This window comes from Quercus robur, chromosome 5 (genome assembly GCF_932294415.1).
Source record: "Quercus robur chromosome 5, dhQueRobu3.1, whole genome shotgun sequence".
Lineage (NCBI taxonomy): Eukaryota > Viridiplantae > Streptophyta > Magnoliopsida > Fagales > Fagaceae > Quercus > Quercus robur.
Genome location: NC_065538.1, coordinates 33,156,617 through 33,166,828, shown reverse-complemented (window position 1 = coordinate 33,166,828; position 10,212 = coordinate 33,156,617). Strand labels below are relative to the sequence as shown.

General features: G+C 53.1%; 29 non-coding genes across 29 annotated transcripts; all 29 read left to right on the top strand.

The window, feature by feature from the left end:
* The first annotated feature begins 153 nt into the window (after nt 1-153).
* Nucleotides 154-272, top strand: LOC126729955 (5S ribosomal RNA). The gene has a single exon (XR_007657251.1). It is a non-coding gene; the product is annotated as a 5S ribosomal RNA (ribosomal RNA).
* A 235-nt stretch (nt 273-507) lies between these two features.
* On the top strand, nt 508-626 carry LOC126731162 (5S ribosomal RNA). The gene has a single exon (XR_007658419.1). It is a non-coding gene; the product is annotated as a 5S ribosomal RNA (ribosomal RNA).
* Nucleotides 627-861: 235 nt separating this feature from the next.
* LOC126729954 (5S ribosomal RNA) lies at nt 862-980 on the top strand. The gene has a single exon (XR_007657250.1). It is a non-coding gene; the product is annotated as a 5S ribosomal RNA (ribosomal RNA).
* A 237-nt stretch (nt 981-1,217) lies between these two features.
* Nucleotides 1,218-1,336, top strand: LOC126729953 (5S ribosomal RNA). Its single transcript, XR_007657249.1, has one exon. It is a non-coding gene; the product is annotated as a 5S ribosomal RNA (ribosomal RNA).
* A 236-nt stretch (nt 1,337-1,572) lies between these two features.
* Nucleotides 1,573-1,691, top strand: LOC126731161 (5S ribosomal RNA). The gene has a single exon (XR_007658418.1). It is a non-coding gene; the product is annotated as a 5S ribosomal RNA (ribosomal RNA).
* Nucleotides 1,692-1,926: 235 nt separating this feature from the next.
* LOC126729952 (5S ribosomal RNA) lies at nt 1,927-2,045 on the top strand. The gene has a single exon (XR_007657248.1). It is a non-coding gene; the product is annotated as a 5S ribosomal RNA (ribosomal RNA).
* Nucleotides 2,046-2,279: 234 nt separating this feature from the next.
* Nucleotides 2,280-2,398, top strand: LOC126729951 (5S ribosomal RNA). Its single transcript, XR_007657247.1, has one exon. It is a non-coding gene; the product is annotated as a 5S ribosomal RNA (ribosomal RNA).
* Nucleotides 2,399-2,633: 235 nt separating this feature from the next.
* LOC126731703 (5S ribosomal RNA) lies at nt 2,634-2,753 on the top strand. The gene has a single exon (XR_007658945.1). It is a non-coding gene; the product is annotated as a 5S ribosomal RNA (ribosomal RNA).
* Nucleotides 2,754-2,989: 236 nt separating this feature from the next.
* LOC126729950 (5S ribosomal RNA) lies at nt 2,990-3,108 on the top strand. Its single transcript, XR_007657246.1, has one exon. It is a non-coding gene; the product is annotated as a 5S ribosomal RNA (ribosomal RNA).
* A 234-nt stretch (nt 3,109-3,342) lies between these two features.
* LOC126729949 (5S ribosomal RNA) lies at nt 3,343-3,461 on the top strand. The gene has a single exon (XR_007657245.1). It is a non-coding gene; the product is annotated as a 5S ribosomal RNA (ribosomal RNA).
* A 235-nt stretch (nt 3,462-3,696) lies between these two features.
* Nucleotides 3,697-3,815, top strand: LOC126729948 (5S ribosomal RNA). The gene has a single exon (XR_007657244.1). It is a non-coding gene; the product is annotated as a 5S ribosomal RNA (ribosomal RNA).
* A 236-nt stretch (nt 3,816-4,051) lies between these two features.
* Nucleotides 4,052-4,170, top strand: LOC126731160 (5S ribosomal RNA). Its single transcript, XR_007658417.1, has one exon. It is a non-coding gene; the product is annotated as a 5S ribosomal RNA (ribosomal RNA).
* A 235-nt stretch (nt 4,171-4,405) lies between these two features.
* LOC126729947 (5S ribosomal RNA) lies at nt 4,406-4,524 on the top strand. Its single transcript, XR_007657243.1, has one exon. It is a non-coding gene; the product is annotated as a 5S ribosomal RNA (ribosomal RNA).
* A 235-nt stretch (nt 4,525-4,759) lies between these two features.
* Nucleotides 4,760-4,878, top strand: LOC126729946 (5S ribosomal RNA). Its single transcript, XR_007657242.1, has one exon. It is a non-coding gene; the product is annotated as a 5S ribosomal RNA (ribosomal RNA).
* A 235-nt stretch (nt 4,879-5,113) lies between these two features.
* On the top strand, nt 5,114-5,232 carry LOC126729943 (5S ribosomal RNA). Its single transcript, XR_007657240.1, has one exon. It is a non-coding gene; the product is annotated as a 5S ribosomal RNA (ribosomal RNA).
* A 235-nt stretch (nt 5,233-5,467) lies between these two features.
* On the top strand, nt 5,468-5,586 carry LOC126731159 (5S ribosomal RNA). Its single transcript, XR_007658416.1, has one exon. It is a non-coding gene; the product is annotated as a 5S ribosomal RNA (ribosomal RNA).
* A 235-nt stretch (nt 5,587-5,821) lies between these two features.
* LOC126729942 (5S ribosomal RNA) lies at nt 5,822-5,940 on the top strand. The gene has a single exon (XR_007657239.1). It is a non-coding gene; the product is annotated as a 5S ribosomal RNA (ribosomal RNA).
* Nucleotides 5,941-6,175: 235 nt separating this feature from the next.
* On the top strand, nt 6,176-6,294 carry LOC126729941 (5S ribosomal RNA). The gene has a single exon (XR_007657238.1). It is a non-coding gene; the product is annotated as a 5S ribosomal RNA (ribosomal RNA).
* Nucleotides 6,295-6,529: 235 nt separating this feature from the next.
* LOC126729940 (5S ribosomal RNA) lies at nt 6,530-6,648 on the top strand. The gene has a single exon (XR_007657237.1). It is a non-coding gene; the product is annotated as a 5S ribosomal RNA (ribosomal RNA).
* A 235-nt stretch (nt 6,649-6,883) lies between these two features.
* Nucleotides 6,884-7,002, top strand: LOC126731158 (5S ribosomal RNA). The gene has a single exon (XR_007658415.1). It is a non-coding gene; the product is annotated as a 5S ribosomal RNA (ribosomal RNA).
* A 236-nt stretch (nt 7,003-7,238) lies between these two features.
* On the top strand, nt 7,239-7,357 carry LOC126729939 (5S ribosomal RNA). Its single transcript, XR_007657236.1, has one exon. It is a non-coding gene; the product is annotated as a 5S ribosomal RNA (ribosomal RNA).
* A 235-nt stretch (nt 7,358-7,592) lies between these two features.
* Nucleotides 7,593-7,711, top strand: LOC126729938 (5S ribosomal RNA). The gene has a single exon (XR_007657235.1). It is a non-coding gene; the product is annotated as a 5S ribosomal RNA (ribosomal RNA).
* A 235-nt stretch (nt 7,712-7,946) lies between these two features.
* On the top strand, nt 7,947-8,065 carry LOC126731157 (5S ribosomal RNA). Its single transcript, XR_007658414.1, has one exon. It is a non-coding gene; the product is annotated as a 5S ribosomal RNA (ribosomal RNA).
* A 235-nt stretch (nt 8,066-8,300) lies between these two features.
* On the top strand, nt 8,301-8,419 carry LOC126731562 (5S ribosomal RNA). Its single transcript, XR_007658807.1, has one exon. It is a non-coding gene; the product is annotated as a 5S ribosomal RNA (ribosomal RNA).
* Nucleotides 8,420-8,654: 235 nt separating this feature from the next.
* Nucleotides 8,655-8,773, top strand: LOC126729937 (5S ribosomal RNA). Its single transcript, XR_007657234.1, has one exon. It is a non-coding gene; the product is annotated as a 5S ribosomal RNA (ribosomal RNA).
* A 235-nt stretch (nt 8,774-9,008) lies between these two features.
* LOC126729936 (5S ribosomal RNA) lies at nt 9,009-9,127 on the top strand. The gene has a single exon (XR_007657233.1). It is a non-coding gene; the product is annotated as a 5S ribosomal RNA (ribosomal RNA).
* A 235-nt stretch (nt 9,128-9,362) lies between these two features.
* Nucleotides 9,363-9,481, top strand: LOC126731156 (5S ribosomal RNA). The gene has a single exon (XR_007658413.1). It is a non-coding gene; the product is annotated as a 5S ribosomal RNA (ribosomal RNA).
* A 235-nt stretch (nt 9,482-9,716) lies between these two features.
* On the top strand, nt 9,717-9,835 carry LOC126729935 (5S ribosomal RNA). Its single transcript, XR_007657232.1, has one exon. It is a non-coding gene; the product is annotated as a 5S ribosomal RNA (ribosomal RNA).
* Nucleotides 9,836-10,070: 235 nt separating this feature from the next.
* Nucleotides 10,071-10,189, top strand: LOC126729934 (5S ribosomal RNA). The gene has a single exon (XR_007657231.1). It is a non-coding gene; the product is annotated as a 5S ribosomal RNA (ribosomal RNA).
* Nucleotides 10,190-10,212: the final 23 nt, after the last annotated feature.

The following is a 10,212-nucleotide window of genomic DNA, read 5'->3' as shown; positions in this document are numbered from 1 at the left end:
CTGCCCCAGGCCAAAAATACGAGCCGCTGATCTCGTTTTGGGTGCTGATTTGGTGGCGGCGATCTGGAAATGCCCTCGGGCTGCAGCTCCCTGGTGTTAGAGTGCATCGCTGCATTCGGATCCTTTATAAGGATTTAACGCGCTTATGCTGATGGGTGCGATCATACCAACACTAATGCACCGGATCCCATCAGAACTCCGCAGTTAAGCGTGTTTGGGCGAGAGTAGTACTAGGATGGGTGACCTCCTGGGAAGTCCTCGTGTTGCACCCCTCTCTTTTTCTTCGGATTTTTTTTTTTTGTCGCCGGGCTTACCGTTTACGGCGGTCCAGCACGCTCGCTTCGTAGGCTTAGTCTGCCCCAGGCCAAAAATACGAGCCGCTGATCTCGTTTTGGGTGCTGATTTGGTGGCGGCGATCTGGAAATGCCCTCGGGCTGCAGCTCCCTGGTGTTAGAGTCCATCGCTGCATTCGGATCCTTTATAAGGATTTAACGCGCTTATGCTGATGGGTGCGATCATACCAACACTAATGCACCGGATCCCATCAGAACTCCGCAGTTAAGCGTGTTTGGGCGAGAGTAGTACTAGGATGGGTGACCTCCGGGGAAGTCCTCGTGTTGCACCCCTCTCTTTTTCTTCGGATTTTTTTTTTTTGTCGCCGGGCTTACCGTTTACGGCGGTCCAGCACGCTCGCTTCGTAGGCTTAGTCTGCCCCAGGCCAAAAATACGAGCCGCTGATCTCGTTTTGGGTGCTGATTTGGTGGCGGCGATCTGGAAATGCCCTCGGGCTGCAGCTCCCTGGTGTTAGAGTGCATCGCTGCATTCGGATCCTTTATAAGGATTTAACGCGCTTATGCTGATGGGTGCGATCATACCAACACTAATGCACCGGATCCCATCAGAACTCCGCAGTTAAGCGTGTTTGGGCGAGAGTAGTACTAGGATGGGTGACCTCCTGGGAAGTCCTCGTGTTGCACCCCTCTCTTTTTCTTCGGATTTTTTTTTTTTGTCGCCGGGCTTACCGTTTACGGCGGTCCAGCACGCTCGCCTTCGTAGGCTTAGTCTGCCCCAGGCCAAAAATACGAGCCCGCTGATCTCGTTTTGGGTGCTGATTTGGTGGCGGCGATCTGGAAATGCCCTCGGGCTGCAGCTCCCTGGTGTTAGAGTGCATCGCTGCATTCGGATCCTTTATAAGGATTTAACGCGCTTATGCTGATGGGTGCGATCATACCAACACTAATGCACCGGATCCCATCAGAACTCCGCAGTTAAGCGTGTTTGGGCGAGAGTAGTACTAGGATGGGTGACCTCCTGGGAAGTCCTCGTGTTGCACCCCTCTCTTTTTCTTCGGATTTTTTTTTTTTGTCGCCGGGCTTACCGTTTTCCGGCGGTCCAGCACGCTCGCTTCGTAGGCTTAGTCTGCCCCAGGCCAAAAATACGAGCCGCTGATCTCGTTTTGGGTGCTGATTTGGTGGCGGCGATCTGGAAATGCCCTCGGGCTGCAGCTCCCTGGTGTTAGAGTCCATCGCTGCATTCGGATCCTTTATAAGGATTTAACGCGCTTATGCTGATGGGTGCGATCATACCAACACTAATGCACCGGATCCCATCAGAACTCCGCAGTTAAGCGTGTTTGGGCGAGAGTAGTACTAGGATGGGTGACCTCCGGGGAAGTCCTCGTGTTGCACCCCTCTCTTTTTCTTCGGATTTTTTTTTTTTGTCGCCGGGCTTACCGTTTACGGCGGTCCAGCACGCTCGCTTCGTAGGCTTAGTCTGCCCCAGGCCAAAAATACGAGCCGCTGATCTCGTTTTGGGTGCTGATTTGGTGGCGGCGATCTGGAAATGCCCTCGGGCTGCAGCTCCCTGGTGTTAGAGTGCATCGCTGCATTCGGATCCTTTATAAGGATTTAACGCGCTTATGCTGATGGGTGCGATCATACCAACACTAATGCACCGGATCCCATCAGAACTCCGCAGTTAAGCGTGTTTGGGCGAGAGTAGTACTAGGATGGGTGACCTCCTGGGAAGTCCTCGTGTTGCACCCCTCTCTTTTTCTTCGGATTTTTTTTTTTGTCGCCGGGCTTACCGTTTACGGCGGTCCAGCACGCTCGCTTCGTAGGCTTAGTCTGCCCCAGGCCAAAAATACGAGCCGCTGATCTCGTTTTGGGTGCTGATTTGGTGGCGGCGATCTGGAAATGCCCTCGGGCTGCAGCTCCCTGGTGTTAGAGTGCATCGCTGCATTCGGATCCTTTATAAGGATTTAACGCGCTTATGCTGATGGGTGCGATCATACCAACACTAATGCACCGGATCCCATCAGAACTCCGCAGTTAAGCGTGTTTGGGCGAGAGTAGTACTAGGATGGGTGACCTCCTGGGAAGTCCTCGTGTTGCACCCCTCTCTTTTTCTTCGGATTTTTTTTTTTTGTCGCCGGGCTTACCGTTTACGGCGGGTCCAGCACGCTCGCTTCGTAGGCTTAGTCTGCCCCAGGCCAAAAATACGAGCCGCTGATCTCGTTTTGGGTGCTGATTTGGTGGCGGCGATCTGGAAATGCCTCGGGCTGCAGCTCCCTGGTGTTAGAGTCCATCGCTGCATTCGGATCCTTTATAAGGATTTAACGCGCTTATGCTGATGGGTGCGATCATACCAACACTAATGCACCGGATCCCATCAGAACTCCGCAGTTAAGCGTGTTTGGGGCGAGAGTAGTACTAGGATGGGTGACCTCCGGGGAAGTCCTCGTGTTGCACCCCTCTCTTTTTCTTCGGATTTTTTTTTTTTTGTCGCCGGGCTTACCGTTTACGGCGGTCCAGCACGCTCGCTTCGTAGGCTTAGTCTGCCCCAGGCCAAAAATACGAGCCGCTGATCTCGTTTTGGGTGCTGATTTGGTGGCGGCGATCTGGAAATGCCCTCGGGCTGCAGCTCCCTGGTGTTAGAGTGCATCGCTGCATTCGGATCCTTTATAAGGATTTAACGCGCTTATGCTGATGGGTGCGATCATACCAACACTAATGCACCGGATCCCATCAGAACTCCGCAGTTAAGCGTGTTTGGGCGAGAGTAGTACTAGGATGGGTGACCTCCTGGGAAGTCCTCGTGTTGCACCCCTCTCTTTTCTTCGGATTTTTTTTTTTTGTCGCCGGGCTTACCGTTTACGGCGGTCCAGCACGCTCGCTTCGTAGGCTTAGTCTGCCCCAGGCCAAAAATACGAGCCGCTGATCTCGTTTTGGGTGCTGATTTGGTGGCGGCGATCTGGAAATGCCCTCGGGCTGCAGCTCCCTGGTGTTAGAGTGCATCGCTGCATTCGGATCCTTTATAAGGATTTAACGCGCTTATGCTGATGGGTGCGATCATACCAACACTAATGCACCGGATCCCATCAGAACTCCGCAGTTAAGCGTGTTTGGGCGAGAGTAGTACTAGGATGGGTGACCTCCTGGGAAGTCCTCGTGTTGCACCCCTCTCTTTTTCTTCGGATTTTTTTTTTTTGTCGCCGGGCTTACCGTTTACGGCGGTCCAGCACGCTCGCTTCGTAGGCTTAGTCTGCCCCAGGCCAAAAATACGAGCCGCTGATCTCGTTTTGGGTGCTAATTTGGTGGCGGCGATCTGGAAATGCCCTCGGGCTGCAGCTCCCTGGTGTTAGAGTGCATCGCTGCATTCGGATCCTTTATAAGGATTTAACGCGCTTATGCTGATGGGTGCGATCATACCAACACTAATGCACCGGATCCCATCAGAACTCCGCAGTTAAGCGTGTTTGGGCGAGAGTAGTACTAGGATGGGTGACCTCCTGGGAAGTCCTCGTGTTGCACCCCCTCTCTTTTTCTTCGGATTTTTTTTTTTTGTCGCCGGGCTTACCGTTTACGGCGGTCCAGCACGCTCGCTTCGTAGGCTTAGTCTGCCCCAGGCCAAAAATACGAGCCGCTGATCTCGTTTTGGGTGCTGATTTGGTGGCGGCGATCTGGAAATGCCCTCGGGCTGCAGCTCCCTGGTGTTAGAGTCCATCGCTGCATTCGGATCCTTTATAAGGATTTAACGCGCTTATGCTGATGGGTGCGATCATACCAACACTAATGCACCGGATCCCATCAGAACTCCGCAGTTAAGCGTGTTTGGGCGAGAGTAGTACTAGGATGGGTGACCTCCGGGGAAGTCCTCGTGTTGCACCCCTCTCTTTTTCTTCGGATTTTTTTTTTTTGTCGCCGGGCTTACCGTTTACGGCGGTCCAGCACGCTCGCTTCGTAGGCTTAGTCTGCCCCAGGCCAAAAATACGAGCCGCTGATCTCGTTTTGGGTGCTGATTTGGTGGCGGCGATCTGGAAATGCCCTCGGGCTGCAGCTCCCTGGTGTTAGAGTGCATCGCTGCATTCGGATCCTTTATAAGGATTTAACGCGCTTATGCTGATGGGTGCGATCATACCAACACTAATGCACCGGATCCCATCAGAACTCCGCAGTTAAGCGTGTTTGGGCGAGAGTAGTACTAGGATGGGTGACCTCCTGGGAAGTCCTCGTGTTGCACCCCTCTCTTTTTCTTCGGATTTTTTTTTTTTGTCGCCGGGCTTACCGTTTACGGCGGTCCAGCACGCTCGCTTCGTAGGCTTAGTCTGCCCCAGGCCAAAAATACGAGCCGCTGATCTCGTTTTGGGTGCTGATTTGGTGGCGGCGATCTGGAAATGCCCTCGGGCTGCAGCTCCCTGGTGTTAGAGTGCATCGCTGCATTCGGATCCTTTATAAGGATTTAACGCGCTTATGCTGATGGGTGCGATCATACCAACACTAATGCACCGGATCCCATCAGAACTCCGCAGTTAAGCGTGTTTGGGCGAGAGTAGTACTAGGATGGGTGACCTCCTGGGAAGTCCTCGTGTTGCACCCCTCTCTTTTTCTTCGGATTTTTTTTTTTTGTCGCCGGGCTTACCGTTTACGGCGGTCCAGCACGCTCGCTTCGTAGGCTTAGTCTGCCCCAGGCCAAAAATACGAGCCGCTGATCTCGTTTTGGGTGCTGATTTGGTGGCGGCGATCTGGAAATGCCCTCGGGCTGCAGCTCCCTGGTGTTAGAGTCCATCGCTGCATTCGGATCCTTTATAAGGATTTAACGCGCTTATGCTGATGGGTGCGATCATACCAACACTAATGCACCGGATCCCATCAGAACTCCGCAGTTAAGCGTGTTTGGGCGAGAGTAGTACTAGGATGGGTGACCTCCTGGGAAGTCCTCGTGTTGCACCCCTCTCTTTTTCTTCGGATTTTTTTTTTTTGTCGCCGGGCTTACCGTTTACGGCGGTCCAGCACGCTCGCTTCGTAGGCTTAGTCTGCCCCAGGCCAAAAATACGAGCCGCTGATCTCGTTTTGGGTGCTAATTTGGTGGCGGCGATCTGGAAATGCCCTCGGGCTGCAGCTCCCTGGTGTTAGAGTCCATCGCTGCATTCGGATCCTTTATAAGGATTTAACGCGCTTATGCTGATGGGTGCGATCATACCAACACTAATGCACCGGATCCCATCAGAACTCCGCAGTTAAGCGTGTTTGGGCGAGAGTAGTACTAGGATGGGTGACCTCCGGGGAAGTCCTCGTGTTGCACCCCTCTCTTTTTCTTCGGATTTTTTTTTTTTGTCGCCGGGCTTACCGTTTACGGCGGTCCAGCACGCTCGCTTCGTAGGCTTAGTCTGCCCCAGGCCAAAAATACGAGCCGCTGATCTCGTTTTGGGTGCTGATTTGGTGGCGGCGATCTGGAAATGCCCTCGGGCTGCAGCTCCCTGGTGTTAGAGTGCATCGCTGCATTCGGATCCTTTATAAGGATTTAACGCGCTTATGCTGATGGGTGCGATCATACCAACACTAATGCACCGGATCCCATCAGAACTCCGCAGTTAAGCGTGTTTGGGCGAGAGTAGTACTAGGATGGGTGACCTCCTGGGAAGTCCTCGTGTTGCACCCCTCTCTTTTTCTTCGGATTTTTTTTTTTTGTCGCCGGGCTTACCGTTTACGGCGGTCCAGCACGCTCGCTTCGTAGGCTTAGTCTGCCCCAGGCCAAAAATACGAGCCGCTGATCTCGTTTTGGGTGCTGATTTGGTGGCGGCGATCTGGAAATGCCCTCGGGCTGCAGCTCCCTGGTGTTAGAGTGCATCGCTGCATTCGGATCCTTTATAAGGATTTAACGCGCTTATGCTGATGGGTGCGATCATACCAACACTAATGCACCGGATCCCATCAGAACTCCGCAGTTAAGCGTGTTTGGGCGAGAGTAGTACTAGGATGGGTGACCTCCTGGGAAGTCCTCGTGTTGCACCCCTCTCTTTTTCTTCGGATTTTTTTTTTTTGTCGCCGGGCTTACCGTTTACGGCGGTCCAGCACGCTCGCTTCGTAGGCTTAGTCTGCCCCAGGCCAAAAATACGAGCCGCTGATCTCGTTTTGGGTGCTGATTTGGTGGCGGCGATCTGGAAATGCCCTCGGGCTGCAGCTCCCTGGTGTTAGAGTCCATCGCTGCATTCGGATCCTTTATAAGGATTTAACGCGCTTATGCTGATGGGTGCGATCATACCAACACTAATGCACCGGATCCCATCAGAACTCCGCAGTTAAGCGTGTTTGGGCGAGAGTAGTACTAGGATGGGTGACCTCCTGGGAAGTCCTCGTGTTGCACCCCTCTCTTTTTCTTCGGATTTTTTTTTTTTGTCGCCGGGCTTACCGTTTACGGCGGTCCAGCACGCTCGCTTCGTAGGCTTAGTCTGCCCCAGGCCAAAAATACGAGCCGCTGATCTCGTTTTGGGTGCTAATTTGGTGGCGGCGATCTGGAAATGCCCTCGGGCTGCAGCTCCCTGGTGTTAGAGTCCATCGCTGCATTCGGATCCTTTATAAGGATTTAACGCGCTTATGCTGATGGGTGCGATCATACCAACACTAATGCACCGGATCCCATCAGAACTCCGCAGTTAAGCGTGTTTGGGCGAGAGTAGTACTAGGATGGGTGACCTCCGGGGAAGTCCTCGTGTTGCACCCCTCTCTTTTTCTTCGGTTTTTTTTTTTTTTGTCGCCGGGCTTACCGTTTACGGCGGTCCAGCACGCTCGCTTCGTAGGCTTAGTCTGCCCCAGGCCAAAAATACGAGCCGCTGATCTCGTTTTGGGTGCTGATTTGGTGGCGGCGATCTGGAAATGCCCTCGGGCTGCAGCTCCCTGGTGTTAGAGTGCATCGCTGCATTCGGATCCTTTATAAGGATTTAACGCGCTTATGCTGATGGGTGCGATCATACCAACACTAATGCACCGGATCCCATCAGAACTCCGCAGTTAAGCGTGTTTGGGCGAGAGTAGTACTAGGATGGGTGACCTCCTGGGAAGTCCTCGTGTTGCACCCCTCTCTTTTTCTTCGGATTTTTTTTTTTTGTCGCCGGGCTTACCGTTTACGGCGGTCCAGCACGCTCGCTTCGTAGGCTTAGTCTGCCCCAGGCCAAAAATACGAGCCGCTGATCTCGTTTTGGGTGCTGATTTGGTGGCGGCGATCTGGAAATGCCCTCGGGCTGCAGCTCCCTGGTGTTAGAGTGCATCGCTGCATTCGGATCCTTTATAAGGATTTAACGCGCTTATGCTGATGGGTGCGATCATACCAACACTAATGCACCGGATCCCATCAGAACTCCGCAGTTAAGCGTGTTTGGGCGAGAGTAGTACTAGGATGGGTGACCTCCTGGGAAGTCCTCGTGTTGCACCCCTCTCTTTTTCTTCGGATTTTTTTTTTTTGTCGCCGGGCTTACCGTTTACGGCGGTCCAGCACGCTCGCTTCGTAGGCTTAGTCTGCCCCAGGCCAAAAATACGAGCCGCTGATCTCGTTTTGGGTGCTGATTTGGTGGCGGCGATCTGGAAATGCCCTCGGGCTGCAGCTCCCTGGTGTTAGAGTCCATCGCTGCATTCGGATCCTTTATAAGGATTTAACGCGCTTATGCTGATGGGTGCGATCATACCAACACTAATGCACCGGATCCCATCAGAACTCCGCAGTTAAGCGTGTTTGGGCGAGAGTAGTACTAGGATGGGTGACCTCCGGGGAAGTCCTCGTGTTGCACCCCTCTCTTTTTCTTCGGATTTTTTTTTTTTGTCGCCGGGCTTACCGTTTACGGCGGTCCAGCACGCTCGCTTCGTAGGCTTAGTCTGCCCCAGGCCAAAAATACGAGCCGCTGATCTCGTTTTGGGTGCTGATTTGGTGGCGGCGATCTGGAAATGCCCTCGGGCTGCAGCTCCCTGGTGTTAGAGTGCATCGCTGCATTCGGATCCTTTATAAGGATTTAACGCGCTTATGCTGATGGGTGCGATCATACCAACACTAATGCACCGGATCCCATCAGAACTCCGCAGTTAAGCGTGTTTGGGCGAGAGTAGTACTAGGATGGGTGACCTCCTGGGACGTCCTCGTGTTGCACCCCTCTCTTTTTCTTCGGATTTTTTTTTTTTGTCGCCGGGCTTACCGTTTACGGCGGTCCAGCACGCTCGCTTCGTAGGCTTAGTCTGCCCCAGGCCAAAAATACGAGCCGCTGATCTCGTTTTGGGTGCTGATTTGGTGGCGGCTATCTGGAAATGCCCTCGGGCTGCAGCTCCCTGGTGTTAGAGTGCATCGCTGCATTCGGATCCTTTATAAGGATTTAACGCGCTTATGCTGATGGGTGCGATCATACCAACACTAATGCACCGGATCCCATCAGAACTCCGCAGTTAAGCGTGTTTGGGCGAGAGTAGTACTAGGATGGGTGACCTCCTGGGAAGTCCTCGTGTTGCACCCCTCTCTTTTTCTTCGGATTTTTTTTTTTTGTCGCCGGGCTTACCGTTTACGGCGGTCCAGCACGCTCGCTTCGTAGGCTTAGTCTGCCCCAGGCCAAAAATACGAGCCGCTGATCTCGTTTTGGGTGCTGATTTGGTGGCGGCGATCTGGAAATGCCCTCGGGCTGCAGCTCCCTGGTGTTAGAGTCCATCGCTGCATTCGGATCCTTTATAAGGATTTAACGCGCTTATGCTGATGGGTGCGATCATACCAACACTAATGCACCGGATCCCATCAGAACTCCGCAGTTAAGCGTGTTTGGGCGAGAGTAGTACTAGGATGGGTGACCTCCTGGGAAGTCCTCGTGTTGCACCCCTCTCTTTTTCTTCGGATTTTTTTTTTTTGTCGCCGGGCTTACCGTTTACGGCGGTCCAGCACGCTCGCTTCGTAGGCTTAGTCTGCCCCAGGCCAAAAATACGAGCCGCTGATCTCGTTTTGGGTGCTGATTTGGTGGCGGCGATCTGGAAATGCCCTCGGGCTGCAGCTCCCTGGTGTTAGAGTCCATCGCTGCATTCGGATCCTTTATAAGGATTTAACGCGCTTATGCTGATGGGTGCGATCATACCAACACTAATGCACCGGATCCCATCAGAACTCCGCAGTTAAGCGTGTTTGGGCGAGAGTAGTACTAGGATGGGTGACCTCCGGGGAAGTCCTCGTGTTGCACCCCTCTCTTTTTCTTCGGATTTTTTTTTTTTGTCGCCGGGCTTACCGTTTACGGCGGTCCAGCACGCTCGCTTCGTAGGCTTAGTCTGCCCCAGGCCAAAAATACGAGCCGCTGATCTCGTTTTGGGTGCTGATTTGGTGGCGGCGATCTGGAAATGCCCTCGGGCTGCAGCTCCCTGGTGTTAGAGTGCATCGCTGCATTCGGATCCTTTATAAGGATTTAACGCGCTTATGCTGATGGGTGCGATCATACCAACACTAATGCACCGGATCCCATCAGAACTCCGCAGTTAAGCGTGTTTGGGCGAGAGTAGTACTAGGATGGGTGACCTCCTGGGAAGTCCTCGTGTTGCACCCCTCTCTTTTTCTTCGGATTTTTTTTTTTTGTCGCCGGGCTTACCGTTTACGGCGGTCCAGCACGCTCGCTTCGTAGGCTTAGTCTGCCCCAGGCCAAAAATACGAGCCGCTGATCTCGTTTTGGGTGCTGATTTGGTGGCGGCGATCTGGAAATGCCCTCGGGCTACAGCTCCCTGGTGTTAGAGTGCATCGCTGCATTCGGATCCTTTATAAGGATTTAACGCGCTTATGCTGATGGGTGCGATCATACCAACACTAATGCACCGGATCCCATCAGAACTCCGCAGTTAAGCGTGTTTGGGCGAGAGTAGTACTAGGATGGGTGACCTCCTGGGAAGTCCTCGTGTTGCACCCCTCTCTTTTTCTTCGGATTTTTTT